The sequence below is a fragment of the Cryptotermes secundus genome, unplaced genomic scaffold, assembly GCF_002891405.2.
Source record: "Cryptotermes secundus unplaced genomic scaffold, Csec_1.0 scaffold49, whole genome shotgun sequence".
Taxonomy (NCBI): Eukaryota; Metazoa; Arthropoda; class Insecta; order Blattodea; family Kalotermitidae; genus Cryptotermes; species Cryptotermes secundus.
Window position 1 is genome coordinate 2,018,446 of NW_019744106.1, and position 20,907 is coordinate 2,039,352.

At 40.5% G+C, this 20,907-nt stretch overlaps 1 protein-coding gene across 6 annotated transcripts in view; it reads left to right on the plus strand.

Moving 5' to 3' along the window:
- Positions 1-20,907, plus strand: part of LOC111874353 (5-hydroxytryptamine receptor) — a 644,097-nt gene that overhangs the window by 163,719 nt on the left and 459,471 nt on the right. For 2 of the 6 annotated variants that reach the window (XM_033755422.1, XM_033755423.1), the window contains exon 1: positions 13,595-14,000. The exons of the other annotated variants lie outside the window; for them this stretch is intronic. The gene's annotated coding sequence lies outside the window, so the exon portion shown is untranslated. Of the gene's footprint in view, positions 1-13,594; positions 14,001-20,907 lie in introns of those variants that run through there. 6 annotated transcript variants of the gene reach the window in all.

Below are 20,907 nucleotides of genomic sequence, written 5' to 3' on the forward strand. Positions count from 1 at the left end.
TACAGTCAGTTTGATCACCCTTCTTGTGAAATGGTACAATAATAGACTCCTTCCACTGATCAGGCAATTTTTCCTTATGCCAAATAGAAGTAATTAGATTGTGGATCTTAGACCGTGATATGAAATTTGCTTGTTAATTATAATTACATCGTGTCCGTTCGGATATACATTGTGTATATATATATGTGACGCATTGCATCAGATTTATTTATTATTTTCTAGTTTCAGAACTGTCGGGCTGAGGTGTTGGACACGAACGCGGGTTTCTAAGTGTTAAATGAAAACCTGTGGTTTTTAAAAACCGAAGACAAACCACGAGACCGAATTATTCTTTCGCTCCACCTCTCTTCTTCTACATGCGGCTTTAAAATTACAAGCGTCAGGCCGGTAGAAGATCTGGGGGGGGGGTAATATTAGTTTTATGTAGCATAAAATCGGTGCAACGGCAAAATTATTCAGAAATTCATTTCACGACATCATATTCAGTTTCTGAACATACATCATAAATGTGCTGACAGAAGCAGTGACGGGGCGAGAATCTTTGCTAACAACCCCCCTCCCCCGTCCAGCAGGAGGATGTAGCTAACAGAGCCGTTAATAAAACAGGAATGAAAAATCTTGACTAGGTAGTTTGTGTGACGTGCATTCCAAATAACTCGAGGTTTTGAAGTACTTTGCCACAGTCTGTTCACATCATCTCCCCTGAGTTTTCTGACCTTCTGTTCCCGCGGAAACGGCGAAACTTGCTCCTCCTTCTGCTATGGATGATATGAGGAAACAATATGAACTAGATGGTCCGAGAAAGCTGCTTTGATGATAGTTCTCATGGAGTACATAGTGTCACTCAGCACGACGTAACTTCAGGCACCTCTACACTCGTGAGGTCACTGTCCTCTCGTTTATTTTGATGACAATATTTGTCATATTGCCGGTCACGGTAGCCAAGCGGTCTAAGGCATGCACCATCTTCACTCGCTTGGAAACCGGGATCGTGGGTTCGAATCCCACTCAAGGCATGGATGTTTGTGTGCGTTTTTCTGTGTTTGTGTACAGGTAGAGGCCTTGCGACGAGCTGATCACCCGCCCAAGGAGTCCTACCGAATGTGTAAGATCTAGGAAAACCGAAGTGAACGTAGAAGTTCATGGAGGTAGGCCTAGGCCCACTGGGGCTGTAGTGCCAAAAAGACTGTCGTATTGTGTACACGACTATATGGGCCTATGACAGTGCTCTGAAGTTCCTTTTCCTTATACGATACTACATGTCGTCTGATCAGCATAATGAAAGAGTATTTATGCTTATGATAAGGACCACCTCTGTGGTCTAGTGGTCAGAGTTCCTGGCTACATATCCAGAGGTCCCGGTTTCGATTCCAGAGCTACCAGATTTTCTAAGAAGCAGTGGGCCTGTAACGGGGTCCACTCAGACACCTGAGAATAATTGAGCAGCTACTTGAATGGAAAACTAGAGCCTCTGGTCTAGAAAACCGAAATAAACGACCGTGGGCATTCGTTGCCCTGATCACGCGACACCATCTATCCGCAAAAGTTGGCACTAACTTCGTCAAGAAGCGGCGGTCGCTCGGTCGTAAACTTCACTTGTGGACTAAAGCCATGAAATTATGCTTATGATAATGTCATTTGTTTAAAATACACCAGAAAATGCTTTCTGCAATTTTATAAGAGCATCGTCTATGCATATCGACTTTTATATCAGACTTGCTCTTTTGTTTTATTGTCATTTTGCATGTTAGAGGAAAGTTAGGAAAGGGAAGAGAGCGTGGCAGCAGCGGAAGTTATATATGATTTCAGATTCTTGCAGGGTGGTTGTGAAGTTTTCTGTCTTCTGGGATATAACGCCATGTAGTCTCTCGAATGTCAGCATGCGTTTCGGAGGAATATGCTGCCTCCAACTTCAGGGTCGAATAATAAACTACGGAAAAATTAATATGAAGCAGTTATTAAGCAGAGATATATGTGTTGACTTTTAAAATACTGCAGATTTTTATATCTTGGAAGAGGGAACTCTTCAATGGTACCCTTGAGTCTGTATTATAATGACCACACCAGTTCAGCATCACTGGTTATTTCATTTCCTTTGTCTGCCTTGCTTAAACTATTAGTCTCTTTTCCAGATATTTTCGAGTTATTAAGGCTGTTTGTTTTTGACGAAGTTTGTGTGGTAATTTCCTTTTGAAACTTTAATTGGGTCGTTGAGAGTTCATACGCATAAAACTACATAAGCAGAATCCTCATTTAGTAACATAATTAATTTTCTGATCAAGAAGTACGCCACATATGTAGAACGTGAAGATCCGTTACCGTGTTCACAACAGCCTGTCACTGATCCTTACTCTAGCCAGATAAATCCAATCCACATCGTAATGTCTTATTTCTATATATGCCTTTTTAATATTATCCTCGTACCTGTGCCTAGGCCTCAGAAATCGTATTCCTCTGTCCCTTCAAATTTTCTTACATAAACTGTATGCAGCAATTAATTTCTCCTGTGTGTACTACATAGGTACACGTAACAGAGATTAGCAACTGATTAAATAATTCTTCATTGTCCTGTTATCAGAAAGTTACAGTTTTCTCTTGTGAGCAGAGCAACTGATAACGCTTGAATGGTCTTCATTAAGTTTTATAAATAAGTTTTTTTTTCTTGGCACTACAGCCCCAGTGGGCCTAGGCCTACCTCCCTCAACTTCTCCGTTCACTTCGGTTTTTCTAGATCTTACACATTCGGTAGGACTCCTTGGGCGGGTGATCAGCTCGTCGCAAGGCCTCTACCCGTACACAAACACAGAAAAACGCACGCACACAAACTAAACATTCATGCCCTGAGTGGGATTCGAACGCACGATCCCGATTTCCAAGTGCGCGAAGACAGTACATGCCTTAGACCGCTCGGCTACCGTGACCGCCTTATAAATAAGTTTAGCATTCTAAAATTATATACGATTAAGTTAGTCCTTGCAAGGGCCGCGCCATAGCTCAAGCGGTTAGCCGCTGGCTTCACACCGGGGCAGCCCGGGTTCGATCCCGGGTCTGGTCAAGTGGGATTTGTGGTGAACAAAGTGGCGCTGGGGCAGGTTTTCTCCTAGTACTTCGGTTTCCCCTGCCAATCTTCATTCCACCATGTTCTCCATCATCATAATCACCCGGGGCAAGCTACAATAGGCGAATCAGTGGCTGCCGTGCCGAGTGGACCCAGTTGAACTCCACCCCCCTCCCAATTAAGCGAATTAAAACATTAGTAAAAATAGTCCTTGTATCATCATCATCATTTAGATGTAAGTGAAAATAAGAAATGCACTCACTTTGTAGGCGTGGTGAAATCCACGGGGCATTTGAAGTTACTTCTATGTAATACACCTGCTTCATTCTGTAGTGAAAGTGGTCGCTTTTGTATAAAGCGGAATGCGTGGAATGCAAGCATTCCAACTTTTGTGGCACTGAATATACTGGGAATATGTTACTACTATATTCTCATCAGCAATCCAGTTCACTTTTTATTATTTATGTGATGAGTCAAAAGCTACTGAGCCAAGCGCAGAAAGAGAACAACATAGAATTAAGATCATTAATAAACTACAATAATAATCAAAACAGGAGAAATATAGACGAGTATAGCTCGTTCGTACAGAATTCTGTTTCAGAGTTTAATCACTGCCTTTCAGCTGCACCACTTTTACGTTTTGTGTAAGCACTCAGTATTCATATCCTTAAAATTCCATGCTGGAATTTCTACTCAGGGTTCGAATATACTAAAAAAATTAACTTCCTTCTGGAAACTAGGTTAGCGCCATGATGTACGAGTAGATAATGGGAGCTTATTTGCTTATTCTGTCATTAGAGAGTTATCGGTCAAGATCATGGCTCGATATAATAGGATTAAGGACTATTTGTTAAATAATGTGGTTGTATAAGAAGACTTTCTCCTGGTTGTGGTATTATCCTCGTGTTAAAGGTAAACATACTGCTACGTGTAAGGCGCTAGGCGTGACGGAATTAATGGGTTCTAGTTGAGATGACTGGATTTATTAGAACTTCGGTTACACACTCTCTCTCTCTTAATTACGCTTAAATACAGCTCTGTCTCTGATTTACGAGTACACACTTTCCGTTCGCCGTTACACACGCACTATGATTCTCGGTTCCCACTAGTCGTCTCCTAGCAAAGGATCTCGTCACAGAAATTAGCACTTCAAATCACTATGAAGGCTTCTTGTTTTCAGTCACTCTGTGCTCCTCTGTCCTAACAAATCTTCACAATTTATTAAGGACATGCTGTATCCTCGTCCTTGTATTCTCAGCTGCTGAACCCTCCGGGAATCTTTTCTGTGACGTCTTCGTATCCTTGACTCACGGATTCTCAGTTATGATTGACTGCAGACGGCCTTCACTATCACATATAAACCTTCTACACGGACCCCATAGAAAACACCTATTATTGTAGGCATGTTCACAGTTCTGTTTCTTAGCACTGGGCATAGCATTGAAAACAAGTCACGCTAATGCTGTCTCACCAGTTCATTGGCGCACTGATTGTTGCTTAGCAACGAGTTATAAACATTCGTAATATTGTTGCGTGACCTAGCAATGGATTGTTTACCAAGAATCTGTCTTCGGGGGAACTTGTTTACCAATCCGTTGCCTAGCAATGAGTGTACATGTGACAATATTGAATTTGGTTATTTTCGAGAATATGCGAAAAGTCCTAGTATTGAATTTGTACAAGACAATATTAAGAGAGCCTCTTTAAAGTTTAAACATAAGATTAATGCAGTAACGTAGATCATTTTAAGCTGCGGTGAAGATGCAGCTTATTTTAGATGCTGAATCATTCCCGTTTTTAGTGTTCTCGAAAGCAAAATACTTAAGAAAATATCAAGACATGAATAGGATGAAAAAATTGGAGACTGATAATATTACACAACGACGAACTTCTTGATCTACTTAAGTCACTAAATATTGTTAGAACGTAGAAGTTTGGAAGACAAAGTGGCTGGGTTAGGCGATACAAAGAACGCATACAAAATATTTATGGGGAAGACTCTTTAGTAACCTTCCTATTAAGAATGATGGAATGGGAAGATAACTTAAAGATGGAAATAGATAATAGATTGTGAGGGAGGAAAGTGGTCAGGTCAGGTCAGGTCTGGTTTAGTGCGATTTTATTGCAGAAGGTGACAGCACTTAATGGGATGAGGAAATATTTGCACAAATAGGCTGCATGTCAGTTACTTTCATTCCAAATTTATTCTTATTTCATTTACACGTAAATACACAAATGTAAATGGTTAATACGATGAACAAACTGTTGTCAGTTTATAACACACGTAACTGATGACCGTTTGAGGCAGCTACTTCTTGTTAATGCACAAAGATTTTTTGCATTCGTCCCACTACAGCCCTTGTACGGTTATGTGACGTAACTGGTCATTAGAGCTCATTATAACGTCACTTATGGGGAAACCAGCACCTTTACCACTGCACTGCATGGAGATTCCATTTCGTCCAGCTATTCGTCGCTCCCAGCCATGTGCCTTCCACTACGCTTAGCTTTCCTGATAATGTTGAATTAGACATGACGCTAAACCAGGCTGGAGTCCTCTGTATCCACAGACTCTGTCTTCTTACCGATCTGTTTAAATATGGGGCGTTCTGCGCATGACGGATATTTGTACATCACAAAACGAATGAAAATCTCGGTCACATGTTGATAATAAGTGCACGATTTCTGGTGAAAATTTGAGCTCTCACTTATTAGGCCCTGTAGCCTGTTTCAGTTTTGAAGTAACTCGTGCATCATTGTACCTTTTCTATATACTACAAGACAGACTATAAAGCAGATCGACCCAAATCATCCACCTTATCTATAGGTAAAACTATCCTTGTAACAGGCCGTGGAAGCCCATAGAATTGTGAGATGTCGAGGCTTCCACATTTTCTAGAGATCCGGCTCACAGATGTCGGTGAGGTTGTCAGCCTTACGCGCCAGCCGCCTTTTATCCCCCAGGAACCTTCCTGGTACTCATTTCTGTTAGAGGCTGAGTCGAACCCAGGGCCATAGTGCGGCTGGAATAAGTAGATAAATTTAAAAAATCCACTTCTTCGGGATTCGATCCCGCGACCTACCGGCTTGTAGCATAGTGCCTCAACCAACTACCCTACGCGTGTCCCATCATTCCCCATATCTATACGGAACACAACAGAATGAAGCCTGCCTACATGTCCTAGCAAACTTCAAAATCGGGCTCCAAATTTTGAAAAGTTAGTTGTGCAAGTTCAGTAATTTTGCGACTAGGTGAGAAACTAGCACAGCGACGTCTGTGTGAACAAAGACGCAGCTGAAGACTACAACTATCGGGTTAGACAACCGAAGATACGGGGTTCGAGCCTCTGTAGACACCAGAGATTTCTCTCTTCACCACAGCGTCCAGAGGGTCCACACACCTTCCAAACTTGTAGCTACCGGGGAGCCTCTTTCTTCAGGTGGAAAGCGGTAGAGACATACTGCTGATAAACGAACCCTAGCGAGCTTAAGAATTAGTAAAGCTTAAATAACACTCTCCTATATCTTTTCACGTGAACCGAGAAGTTCATGGAGGTAGGTCTAGGCCCACTGGGGCTGTAGTGCCAAGAAATTTTTTTTTTTTTCATAGAGTAATTTGAATTAAATATAGGGAAAATTTTTGGAGCACTTCTCTGAACATACGTCACTTGAGAAAGACATAATCTTCTACTGCTGCAATATGAGACTATAGAATGTTAGTTTAAGTTAATGTATCCCCGCAGCAGAACATGACCATATTTAATAACTCGTATGAACCGTCTGTTCTGCTCTTTGAAGCTGCAGTATAGGACAGTGAAGTTTATTATTGCATTAGAGAGGCGGGACACTCGATTAATCCTAACTCAACTGCATTAGTTGGTTATTCCTCGAAACCAATATTTGGATAGATGTTACAAGTATTATGTCTGAAAGCACTAGGCCCTGGCGTGCTGCATAGACCTTGCGGGTTTAATACCATTAGCGCTGCCAGCTGCTCTGTTTATATCATCATAAAAACGTAACACGTGCAGTTAAGTGGCAGAATACACACTGCATGCGCCGGGAAAGGTAAATAATTGGTATCAAGAAGCTTCTACTAAGAAAATTGGATCTAAGAAAGAACAAACACAAGGAAGGAGAAACATGTAAGTTTTGGGGTTTTCATGATAACAGTTGTTTGTACTGTGTTCTTCTGGACCGTGACTCAGTGTACTAATGTAAGGGGATATAAACGTTCAGGAAGAATGAACTTATTCCATCTTCAGGGTCGCTTTCGACAGTAAAATATAGGCAGTATTTTCATCCGACACGTCATAATACACCTACAAAGAAACACAGTTTTAGAAGCCACAGTATCATAGGGTGAGCGAGAAAACTTCTGAAACTCATCTTACCTGGACGAAGATGTATGCTGTTTGTGTCAAAGCCGTTTAGATGAGTCGGAAACTTAAACCACAGAAAAGGGTAAGAGAGAGTAGGGGTGAAGTGAATTGAAATTGTATCTCGCATAGACTACTTTTATAGAGGTAATGGAAATTGTAAAAATGTGGGAAATACCGGAGGCAATTGCAATTTTCGCCGAAATGTCTCATACAGGCTTAACCGAACAGCTGAAACTTAGAACCTCTACTAGTTATTGTAATGAGTATTATAAATTAGGGAGGAATATCCCCAAAATATTTTCACAGTTTAATGCTTGAAATATTTTAAATGTTACAGTAACATCCAACACCAAAATAAGATAAGCCGAAAACAGCTGAAACTCAGAACATTTGGAAGAAAATCCCCAAACTTTTTCAAAATGTAATGCTTGAAATATTTAAAATGTTACAGTAGTGTCCAACGTCCAAATAAGATAAGCAGTTACTAACTATCTGAAATAGGACCATCCCTCGGAAGCAGAGACTTAATTGCCTGGTGGAGATATTCCCCAATTTTGATGGAACCCGACGGCTCATTACTAGTTTCACATGGCCACTCCTTTATACTCTGCACTGAGCCAGTTTAATCCAGTCATCAATACACCAATTCCTTAAGATTATTTTAATATTACTGTCAAATTTATGTTAGATATTCCACGTGATCAATTTTCTGTATGAAATTTTGAACTTATTTGTACCTGCATGTTGTATGTCCTACCCACTTCTTTCTTTGCGTTCCATAATGATATTCTACGAATAGTAACATTTATGGAATTTCTTGCTGTGTGACTATCTGTGTCCACATAATAATCCACATAATGCTGTGCCAGATTGTACGAAACTAACAGCATGAGTAAAGCCTGCACAGAAACATGTGATCCTTTGCAGAATTAATTGTTATTATACGTAGGAGCAATGAAGAGTTGTATCTTCTGAGATACAAATCCATGTAGTCTGTTAAAAATCAGCCGACGTCTCGGAGGGAAATATTGCCACCTTCATCAGGGTCCAAGAATAAGAGAAGCAAGAAAGCAGCATGAAGGAGGTAGCTGCCACCATGTTGATCCTAGTTTGATCGTGGTAGACGCCATATGGAAAGGATCCGGTGGAGGCACTTGTGAATGAGGGTAAGTGGATTGAAGTTAGGAATGGCAGAGCGCTCGATATACTAAGCGCTGCGACCAGGAATGCAGATGACAGACGCAGTGTTTTCATTTGCGGAAGTTGACTATAGAATATGCACATAATTCTTCACTGTGCTCCGAACCTTCTTACGAAATCTGTCTTAGGGCTTCAGTCTGGGGACATTCCGCCGTCAGTGATTTGGATTTTCTTTGCATACTACGAAATGGGCAGAATTTGAAATATGGGATACATTATCGACACGAAATTTGAAAATATTAGAGAATAATACTGCAGCATGTAGACACGTTGCTATGCAACGACCGCGAAATAAGCAACTATACAACAGCCGTTGCTAGGCAATGGCCGCAACAGATTCGTAAAGCGTACCAATGGAGTAGCTGGAAGCAATATTCTGCAAGCGGTCCGTGCGAGAGATATGTGACGCAACATAGAACTGTTGGGAAATTATTTTTTTTTGCGGTCTGTGCTGATATGAATACAAGCAGGACATATCTAGAGTTTAGTTAGTTGTGAGATAGTCGCCGAGCAGTAAGTGCTTGAACAAAGAAGCTAAAACGCTACGGCGTTGGAAGCTGTTGCCAGGCGACAACCGGTGAAGATAGAGAAGATTGAGAATATATATGTAGTACGTGCTATAGTGAATTGTTGAGTATATGAATTAACGATAGTGCTATAGTTGTAGTTACGATCTGTAAGTGTTCAATAAATGCAGTTACCAATCCAACCCAATCTTTATTCAGTCATACACGTGGCAATAAGTTTATGTAGTTAGCTTTCTTATGCATTGTTCATTTCAGTATGGTTTGCGGAAATCTAAATTGTAATTTTAAACGTGATTTTTTTTTGTATATGGAAATAGCCGCTCTGAGGTTTCATCGTCGATAAATGAAGCATCTTACGCTGTTCCTCTGTAGGTCACGTTCTTTTCCCCTGTTTTAACTGCTGTCTTCGATGTTACCTCAGAGATGTGCTGTTGGGGACGGGACTCAATTAATGAATTAATGCATTACTCAAAGGGCTGGGTGCCACGTTATTACTATCACGAAAATAATGAATTTTGCAGATAAGGAGGGCAATAGGGCAACCAGATGGGTAGGTTCACATGAGACACTTCGGGGTTAATTGCTTAACTTGGACGAGGGAGGATTAACGGACATTTGCAAAATTCACCTGTCGGGATGTTGCAGCGAAAATTTATGCTTAATTAACTTATATACAAGAACAGCACTTTAATAATATTCGATAACATGTGATATTTCAAGTTCCCAAGTTCTATATTCAGTTCACACGAACTTTTATTAATGACGCTTTATGTAAACTTATTTTATATTCAGTTGCATTTTTTAATTAGTTGATTATTTAGAAATATTTGACCTCTTGAATTCATGTTGAAACCATAAGTTTCACTTAGAAATGGAGATCGTGATTCGGGCATATCTTCATAGTACGAGGTTCAAACCAAGACTGATTTCAATCTCAAGATGGCTTATACTTCCCTGTAGCTTAGCTTCACATTTTTGAATTCACTACGTCGTTTGAGATTATGTACTGCTCTCCATTGAGTGAGAAATTATGGCGATTTTATCATAATTACTCTAACACAGCTCCTATTGGCCAACAACTTTAACATAAATCCAGCATCTGAAAGTACTTGAAACTCACGGGTAAACGCCCGAAAATGAATCGTCTATCAAAGGCCCAGACTTCTTGATGTCTTGAACTCCCAGAAATTTCTATTTAAAGTACCGTGATGTACAGCACAGGACAACCGAATTCGGTGCTATAATAAGACTACCTCATGTTCCGAGTTAATTACGCCCTAAAGATGTGTCCCATCCAGAGAGAGCAGTAACAAATAAGTATAAATAAGTATCGAATAATCGTATTAATTAAATACATAATTTGAAGTATTGGACGTGCCTGGGTAAAACAGAAAGAGGTGAAAAAATATTGTTGACAACTTACTGTTGAAAATAGATTAATTAGGCATTTATTATCCATCTATTGTTACTGCCTACAGATCCTAGACATCAGATTAATGTTACATGTCCCACATTTTATAGCGACAGTCGCCAGGCCATGTTGTCCAGAAAATTTGGGAAGCATAAATGCAATGATCTAAATAGCAGGAGTTTGCACTAGAACACTCAGAAGTACGTCAGAAAGTCTAGATATTACAGTTACGGCGGAGAGCCTAAGCGTCTAGATATTTTAGACACCTATCACGTAAAGGTCAGACATACTCTGCTTGTAGTAACTTTCAGGACTGTCGCTTAAAGCACGGGACATCAGGTGAATATCTAACAGCTCCAGGCAGTAGTACTCTCCGACGAGCTAAATATATGAAGACATTCTGGAAGTTTTCTTAGTTAATTTGAAAGGTTACAAAGATTCCAAATTAATGAAAAGTAAAAAGTATTGCGGGACATAAGGTGTTAGAAAGAGAGAGAGATTTTGAAAATGCTGAAGATTGTAAAGGGAAAAGTTTAGAACTTAAGAAAGTAGACGTGTTACGAGATCGTTTCTTGTAATTGAGCAACTACACGTACCACCAAAGTTTCATTTTAAACATAATAGCAAACGCGTTTCGGCTTGTTGGCCCTACTCCAGTTTCAGAGAGGCTGAGATAAATATGAAATCATGGCAGAATAATATTGGATAAGAATAACACATGTGAGAATACCAGGTAACTGGAACGCAGAATTCTGTAAACCACAAAACATACAAGCGGAAGAAACAGAAATAAATAATCATGTAGCAACAAGATCAAAACAAATAACACAGACTGAGATAAAATCTGAGGAACAAGAAACATAAACGAAAATTCAAAACAGTATTAAGGTTGGAAAAATTAGTTTGCTATAGAACGGAAACATTATTAGTAATCTTAGAAGATCCGGTCATAAAGAAAGCTGATATAACTAGGTCATAGCCTGCTTAACCGAGTCTAAATAACTTGACTTAATTTAGCCTAATTTAAGCTTTCATGACCCAACTAATTTCTAGAAAGTTTTTACTCAGTACGGTAGGAAAATTAAGAAATCCTGCCAGAGAGACGCAAGACAACTGATTCTTGAAGAAAGCAGTCTTCTGAGATGTGGCACCGTGTAGATATTGTGTTAACCGACGTTTCGGAAGAACGTATCGCCACCATCTTCAGGGTAGAAGAAAACATAAAATCCGCGAGCGAGGAACCAGCTTAAGAAGGTGCTAACAGACATTATTAGTCTGTTAGTTGGTTTCTCTTCTACCCTGAAGATGGTGGCGATACGTTCCTCCGAAACGTCGGTTAACAAAGTCTGCACGGCGCCACATCCCAGAAGACCGCCGTGAAAACCTCAAATCTTACAGCTGATTCTTCTTCTAGCGTATATTATGCATCGCTTACAAACACTTTCCTTCATTTGAATCCTCCGGTTATAAGATAATATATGATTTCTCGAAAACTATTTCTATTTTCTGGTTTTAATTATGCCAGAATGTACATGTTGCAGAGGCTTGTTAGTACCGTTCTTCTCAAGTTTCATCTTCAGTGCGGTGTCCTAGGAATTCATGGACTATGCAAGTGTAGCACTCCGAGTTAATGGTATTTTGGAACAAGATGGGCCTAACGGAGTGAAAGCGAGTTTCACGGACTGCATGGGTATTTTAATTCCATCATATACGAGTATTCTGAGAGGATCGTCCTCCATTTCCACAAGAAACCACTCATAGTAATGATGCTCTCTCTCTCTATATATATATATATATATATATAGGGGCACGTGGTAGCGTAGTTGGTTGAGGGGCTATGCTACAAGCCGGAAGGTCGCGGGTTCAAGTCCCGATGAGGTCCTTGAATTTTTTTCAATTGACCTAATCCATCCAGCTGAACTATGGCCCTGGGGTTTACTCAGTCTCTAACAGAAATGAGTACCAGGAATTAATTAAATAATTTTCCTGGGGAGTAAAGCGCGGCCGGCGTGTAAGCCTGACAACCTTAGCGTCATCTTTGAGCCGATTGTCTGGACAATGTGGGACCCTCAGCGTCTCACAACCGTATGGGCCTCCACAGTCTGGTACAGTGATCTCTTTACTTTACTTTTACACACACACACACTCTTAAGCACGAGGGATACATAATAATACTTTAAATCTCAATAGAACCTCACATAGAACACGCTGAATGTCCATTACAAAGCCAAACCAGTTAATGTTCATTATGGAAATAATAGTTGTAGATGCTGAAAATCATCAGAAAGTCATAAATGAAATCTGTAGGAAAATTTAAAATTTTTAGTGTTAAAGCAAGAGATGTGTTCAGTAACTGTTATGCTTAGAAACAGTAAGAGCTTCATATAAAGTTATGGTTATAATACACGAATTATATATCAGTTAAATATTATTTAATATGAGTTATTTTTATGAAAATTTAGTACCGTATACCAAACGGCTAGGTTTAGTCGCTAGTATCGCTAGTACTCCTGCTTCGTATGCGGGATACCTGGGTTCAAATACCGGCCCAAGACTACCTATAGTGACGTTTAGTCTGAAATTGCTTCTTTCATCCCTCCTGCAACGTCTTCTCTGCTTCTCGACGACTAATCTGAAGACATTCCGTTTTATTGTGAAAGTTTTTGTATTGATATGCGAGGACTTGGACCCGTCTCCCACTGAACCTGCCATAAGTGGCCATAACGGTCTCCGTAGCAGCAGCTGACAGACGACCACGTTTCGGTATGTTCACATTTCGTGTGTGCCTGAAATGTTTCACAGACTTCCAAGTCAAAGATTTTGCTGGTGCTCTACATCCAAATCCGTGTCAGTATTCACTCTTGGGATGTTTTAAATTATTCTGTTTCTAGGTAACTACCCCACCGGGAAAGACACTTCTCTGCACTGAACGCCATGCTGTTTACAGTTTGCACTGCGCACTGCGCACCGCGCATACAAGTTTCGCCGCATCACTCTGTAGTAGAAGTACGGGACAACAAGAGTCGAGAATGCAGTATTCCTCTTTTTTTACTGCGATGTATTTCATTCGAATTTTGTGCACTGTATAGAACTGGGGCAAGCAAGTATCTGATTTTTTCGGTGGACATTAAAGTCAGGAATACTGTTAATTGCTGGAACCAATATTCATTACGAAAATTCTTGACGGAATATTCGAATTTAGAAATAACGAAAATCGGAGAAAAGATAATTTAAGTGATAGAATGAAAGTAGATCGTTGAAAGACGATAGCGTGCTTAACATCTGTACAAAACTGACAAGCAGTAAACTGTGTGAAGAAGAGTATGCAAGAGGTGTGTTAAGTGAATGTAAATAGAACATTTACAGCCAGCACAGTGTAACACTCAACGAAAGATGTCAACAAACAGAAAAAAACTCTGCTAGTAAGTATTGAAATCGCTGTAACATATGCATGGAATGAAATGTTTTAAATTTTAAAAAGATAATAAATATGCTTATGAGATGGCCTTGACTTCCCTCCCGGTGTGCCACCCTCAGTGACATTAGGATCTTCATTTTACGTATTCGTTATTTATGTTCATTTTCAACCAGAACTGAATTTTATCGAATGATTTTAGTAGAGATCTCCAATATAAACTATCACGAATATCCATCCGGAGGGAAATGAGTTACTGACTGCGGGGAGAGATACAGACGGGCGGACGGACAGAGAGACAAATAGGACACAGTTAATAGGCTCTTTTCATAATTGTTACGAATATGGAGCAACTACATTCCCTAAAAGCTGATAGTAATTAAGCTGTTTAGCTTTATATGGAAACAGATGTTTAACTTGAAACGCACAGGCCCACAGGGTTATGAGACGTCGAGGCTCCCATATTTTCTCTAGAAAATCGGCTCACAGATGGCGGTGACGTCAGTCTTACGAGCCGGCCGCATTTTACCCCCCAGGAAGATTCCGAATACTCATTTCTGTTAGAGGCTGAGCCAACCCCAGGGCCATATTGCGGCTGAAAGGATCAGTCAAATTGAAGTATCCACCTCATCAGGACTCGAACTCCTGACTTTACGGCTTGTAGCATAATGCCTCAACCAACTATGCTACCACGTGCCCCCAGACGTTACGGTTACCTTGCACAATGTAATCCTCAGTTTAACCATATCCTAAGCCTTCAGTCCTTCAACTCACACCCTATAGCTTTAAGGTATATTTCAGTATTCCTCTCAGATATAGAGATAGCTACACCAAGTGGCCTTGTCTCCTTCAGTCGCTGTTTGTATTATGTGCACATAGAAATACGGAACTCGTGAAAGATATAAGGAAACAAGATATTTAGGATGTTAAGCGCATGTTTTTACTACTGAGGAAACCGACAATCACAGAACATTTGTTCTTATCTGATTATTCGGTTCTCAGCGGTGTTAGGTTCAGAAATTGTACGACCGAGATTATCTGTTGTAAACACAAACTGCAAATGTGGAATAATTTGCTGCTGGTCAATTTCCATCTCTCTATACACGCTCATACAAGATATTTCAGTCGATTACGCAATGTTTGCTGTGATGTGTTTCCTTTATATAGTGCACGGGTTAGTGTTGTTACTTAAATGCAATAACCGTTAGGCACTTGTGAGGGGATAAATGCTTTGGGAAGCAAGGGACAACAATTATAATTAAGAATAGTGGAAAATATGCTGCATATATTGATTTTATTTATCAAGTTCAAGATAAGCTGAAAATTAGCAACGAAAAATAGAATGAAATTTCACGACACGGTACCAAACATGATCGAACGCTAGTTCAGATCGAAGGTGTTAAATAGTTTGAACATTCCTGGCTAAACACTGAGTCAGTAGGCTATAGGGTCATCTGTCTCTCATTGGCACTGCATCCTTCGTGGGCCTTTTCAGCTTTTTCAGTTTCTTAATCTGTACACAGTCGGAAGGACTCCTTGGACGGGGGATCAGCCCCTAACAAGGCCGCTACCTACACACAGAACAACACAAATACAAAATAAATGCACACAGACATCCGTGCCTTNCCTCGAGTGAGATTCGAATTCACGATCCTAGTGTTTGAGCGGGCGAAGACGGTTCATGCCTTAGACCTCGCGGCCACTGTGATCGGCGGCTACAGGATCGCTATTTCAAATATGCAACAATAACATAAATAGGACTGTAGGTTTCTAATGTAATTAGGAATGTAAAATTTCCAATTCATTTCGGATTCCCATTCTGTCTCCAGTTGCAGTCAGGTCACTACTTACGGGTTATGGGTCATTATCCGTTTGCAATTGAAAACAAACCAGTATTTATGGTTTCTGTTCTAGTATCATGCTACATATTGAAACATTGATATTTACGTTTTCTATGTAAATTAATAAGCATACGGTTATTAGTTGAAAATGTCTATTTACAGTTTCTACGCAAGCATCTGTCTGGTCACATACTGCATTAAAATTCCCAAGTATTCAGTTACCAATTGAAACAGGGACATTCAAAACAAAAACAAAAAATACGTGGCTTGAGTCCGCAAGCGAACTATGCCGACCGAGCGACCGCCGCTTGTCGGCGAAGTTACTGCCAACTTTAGCGTGGTCAGCGCAACGAATCCCCACTGCCGAAACAGGGACATTGCTTGCATTTTATATGAAAGTCAATAAGTACCAAGTGACTCTTTCATTTGTCGCTTGATAACCTGTCATTTCTTCCTTGCCGCATTCTCTGCCCCTTTCCATCAGTAATTAGAGCCGGGATAGCTCAGTCGATATAGCGACGGGCTACGGACTGGATATCTGGTGTTCGATTCCTGGCACAGGAACGATTTTTCTCTTCTCCATAATATCCAAACTAGCTCTGGGGCCCACCCAGAATCATATCCAGTGGTTAAGGGCGGCCCATTCCCTGGTTGTAATGCTGTCGGATTTTGAAACTGACCACTCACCTCCGTCTAGTTCCGAGGATAAGAAATTTGGAACTATATCCCCATTTCTGCATAAGTTAAGGACAATTTTTAATTTCTTACTTACGAGTAGTAATATCAACCGGCCATTATGTAGAGTATGTGCTATAGACTGGTTGAAAGCAGACCAGTTTACTGTGTCTGTGATAACATGTGGCTACTCTTTGAAACCGGATATCTGTTTGTAATTTGTGTGCTCGAACCTGCCACAATTTATAATTTCGCTGGCTTTATAGCCTTTATATATGCTGTGCTGATACACGGATGCTGTGTGATACCGGGTCATTCTTTACAATTAGGGAGTAGGTGACATCGTTACATTACTACATAACGATTATGCTTAGAATCCATCGAAATGAGAGAAATCTCTCGTTGTAACAACATTGTTCTATATATGTCAGATGAGTTCCCCAGTCTCTGTTGCGTAACTGATTGCTTCCAGGATCAATTATTGGCTCCAGACTCAGGACTAAATATTTGTCACCCCGTCTTAACTACTTTGTATCAATCAACTCTTAGTACTAGCGTAGTAAATGCATGTACAGGATACAGCCTGGAAGGAGCATCTTCTCTTCCGAAGCTTCATTCAGTTATAATACAGCTCGATAGACTCTGATATTTACGTCATTATTGACACTGTGAAGAGCTCAGAAATTTTCCTGTGAGGTTATGTCAAGAGCAGTGCGTTCCGAACACCAGTTACGGACTTGATACAATAGGCCAAACCGTGGCTGCCGTGCTAAATGGAACCAGTTGGGCTCCACCCCCCACTAAGCGAAAAAAAAAAAAAATTTAAAAATCATAGAGTACTTTATGTTATGAATGTCAAGTTCTGCGACGACATGGCCAGTCTCATCCTCGTAGCTCCGGCCGATATTAATAGCCAGCCAAGCAAACTGGTTTCTTGCTAGCAAATCTGTAGAATATGGGACTTCGCTGTGAAGCCTGCATGCTAGCTATAGAGGAGGCAATGCTGAACAATTATGTGAAGGAATACGAGGAACTATGAGAATCCCTACTACACGATAAGATATCTGTGTTGCATTTAACGTCAAGTTCGGGCTAAAAGAACTAATATCTTGGAAATCTTTGCTATACTTTCGATCTAACAAAAAATTCCGCGCCATATCTCAAGCGTTTAGGCGCTGGCTTCCCACCGCAGCTGCCTGGGTTCGATCCAGGTTCTGATCATGTGGGAATTGTGATGGACAAAGTGACACTGGTGCAGGTTTTCTCCGAATACTTCGGTTTCCCCTATCATTCTTCATTCCACCAAATTCTCCATCATCATAATCACCCGGGGCAGGCTACAGTAGGCCAATCAGTGGCCTCCATGCCGAATGGACCCAGCTGGACTCCACCCCCCACTAAGCGAATCTAACAAAACGTAATAAATAAAGGTGCTGATGATAAATAACTGCATGTACTTATGAAGGAACAATTATTTCATGTTCCTAAAATGTGGCGGCCGATACAGAGGCCGCGCCGACTAAAGCATAAACTGTCTCCGCCCGCTCGAACAGTGGGATCATGGGTTCGAATCTCACTCAAGGCATTGCTATCTGTGTGCTTCTATTGTGTGTTTATGTTCTTCTGTGTGTAGGAAACGGCCTTGAGATGGGATGAACCCCCGTCCAAGGAGTCGTAACGACTGTTTATAGGCTCAAGAAACTGAAAAAGTGGCCACGATCCAAAGGGCTGTAGAGCCCTAGAGGAGGAGGAGGAGGAGAAGAAGAAGAAGAAATAAACGTGGCTAAACGCTCTAAGACGATAAGAGCGATAATCGAACAAAAATGTATTTGCATATTCTGCTTCAAATCATCTTACCAACAAAGTCCCTAAGCTCAGCAGAAGAATTTTTTATTCAGATGACTGACTTTATTGTGACAAAAAGTGGCGTTAGACTTAGGTCCTTGAATATATTATGTAAGTTTGCTAATGCCTGAATCAGATTCATATTATAAGAGGGCACTACATGAAATGGAGCACTAAATTAATATTTGCAATGTTTTGACAATTTACCGTAAAGTTCTCGAATATGAAACTTACGAAAATAATTCCAACTCTTTCCGCGTTGCTTCTTGCACACGAACGGACTTAGCGAATTAAGTAGGGGCCTAGGAACTTGAGTAAGAGACAGTTTAACTCTCATGAACAAATCGAGTTAAATTCTGGAGGGACAGTGACTTTGTTTCCGCAAATTTCAGTAATTGTATCCATCAAATAAGTACCGGGTTCTTTCGCGAAATTGGAGAGTTCCGAGTGTGAAGCTGACCACTCATCTCCATCTGAAATCCATGTTAATACAAAGGGCTCTGCCAGCATTGACCCAACTGTTCATAGCATTGTGTTCAGGATGGCGGGATCTCAGTGTTGCGAATCTGTCTTTAATTTAAAAAAAGAAAATAGTTGTATAGAGCAGTGGGGATATAGTTAATATTAGGAGTTTTCAATAAACATATGGGGATTTCAAGATGCAACGGCCGTTTGGCTTTATATATATATTTTTTTCATTATTGCTAGTGGGGTGGGACTAATTCCCTTGTACTGCGGCCACTTCTGGCCTATTGTACCAGCCCCAGATGATAGGTGAGGGTGATTGTGGAGCAATTGATGGAATGGAGATTGGCAGGGGAAAGTGAAGTATTCGGAGAAAACCTGCCTCAGGGCCACTTTGTCCACCACAAATCCCACTTAACCAGACCCCGGGATCGAACCCGGGCCGCTGCGGTGGGAAGCCAGCGACTAACCACTTGAGCCTTGGCGAGGCCATGTCTTTATATATTACTGCCACACTTTCTAACACAGAGAGAGAGAGAGAGAGGCAAAAGGCAGGGATGGAGAGCCATCTCTTTGTCCTTAATCCTTAAACATATCTTTTGTTTTACATTTATAAACATGAGTGAAGGTCTTATTAACTCTTTATAATATTATTCATGTCTATCTATATAGCGCAGTGAAAAGCCTAACGAACCTCTTTTCTTGTACTGTAAGACTCGGGCATTGCCACACTTGCACAGGAGACCTTGTCTGGCCAGAATCCCTGACAACGGAGAATCAATAGCACAGGCACAAGAGAGCGGGTAACGGAGCCACCGCATGAAGGGATTCCGTCTACTGAAACACATTCCAGCAGGAGAAAAGGAGAAAGCAGAAGAACACCGGGCCGGAAATGAAATTGCGATAGAAACAGCGATAGATAGACAAAGAAAGAAGTAGAGAAATTGTAGGGAAATCTTTGGGAGAAGTGCAGTGGCGAGAAAAAGAATGGGACATGTAGATCTGAAAAGAAAAGAGGAAGCCAGTGAATTTAAATGGGTACCGATAAAGGACTCTGCTGCAGCGGAAGTCTAACCATATTTTCCTCATTCATTCTTGACGATTTTATCATATCATGAAATTTGTAGACCCTAAACCCACATTCTTTTGACCGCGAATGTCAGAGTTCATGGATGTCGCCAGCTAAATCAATGGGCTGTGTATGCAGTCAAGAAAAGTGATGCTATTACGGGTCGAACGTGAGGTTAGGAAAGAGACGTTAACGATCTTTTTCATTCTCTGCTTATTTCTCAATATCGTTCGTTATAATGTCATGTTGGGTTGCAATTTGTGTAGATATATAGGTTATTTGGCGCCACAAATGCCTGTGGTTAAATTGGAAAGGATTGGTGAAGTAGTTCTGATCTAATTTGATTTGTTACACATACAGATTCAGAGGTTGAAAATAAACGAAGAGGACTTCAGTCTCTATATCTAGTGCTGGGGCCAGAACGCCTTACCCACGAAATGTGAACCTGTCGATGTACAGTTTATCTCGAGAAAATGAAACTTGATTTGCAAAAAAAGAAAAAAAAAAGTCATTGAGGACGACTATCATGCATGTCGTTATGGAATACATTTCGAAATCACATAGAACTTCGGAAGGTCATCAATTTTATATATGGAATTTTGTAAATGACCAGTGATATATTCTTGATGTACCTAATTAAAAGTGTTGATTCTACCTCTTAAATTTAATGACATCTTAGAATAACTTTCTCCTATTCATTTTACTTTTTATTGATTATCACAAGTAATTTTAAACTAATTTTCTTCAGCTGCTGTCGAAGTTACATGAATACAGCAATAGATGCAGTGATGAATAAAAGCAGTCAGTAATACAGTCTAACGCTTTTCGCCATTAACTGCAACTCGGAAAGCCTGGCAGACCATTTCTGTAGCATACTGTTTTAAAAACAATGGCGACAAATAAAACAAAAACTCCGTGGCTTTAGTCCGGAAGCGTTCTATACCGACCGAGCGACCGACGTTTGTCAGCGAAATTAATGCGAATTTAGCGTATAGAGGGTTTCGCGTGGTAAGCGCAAC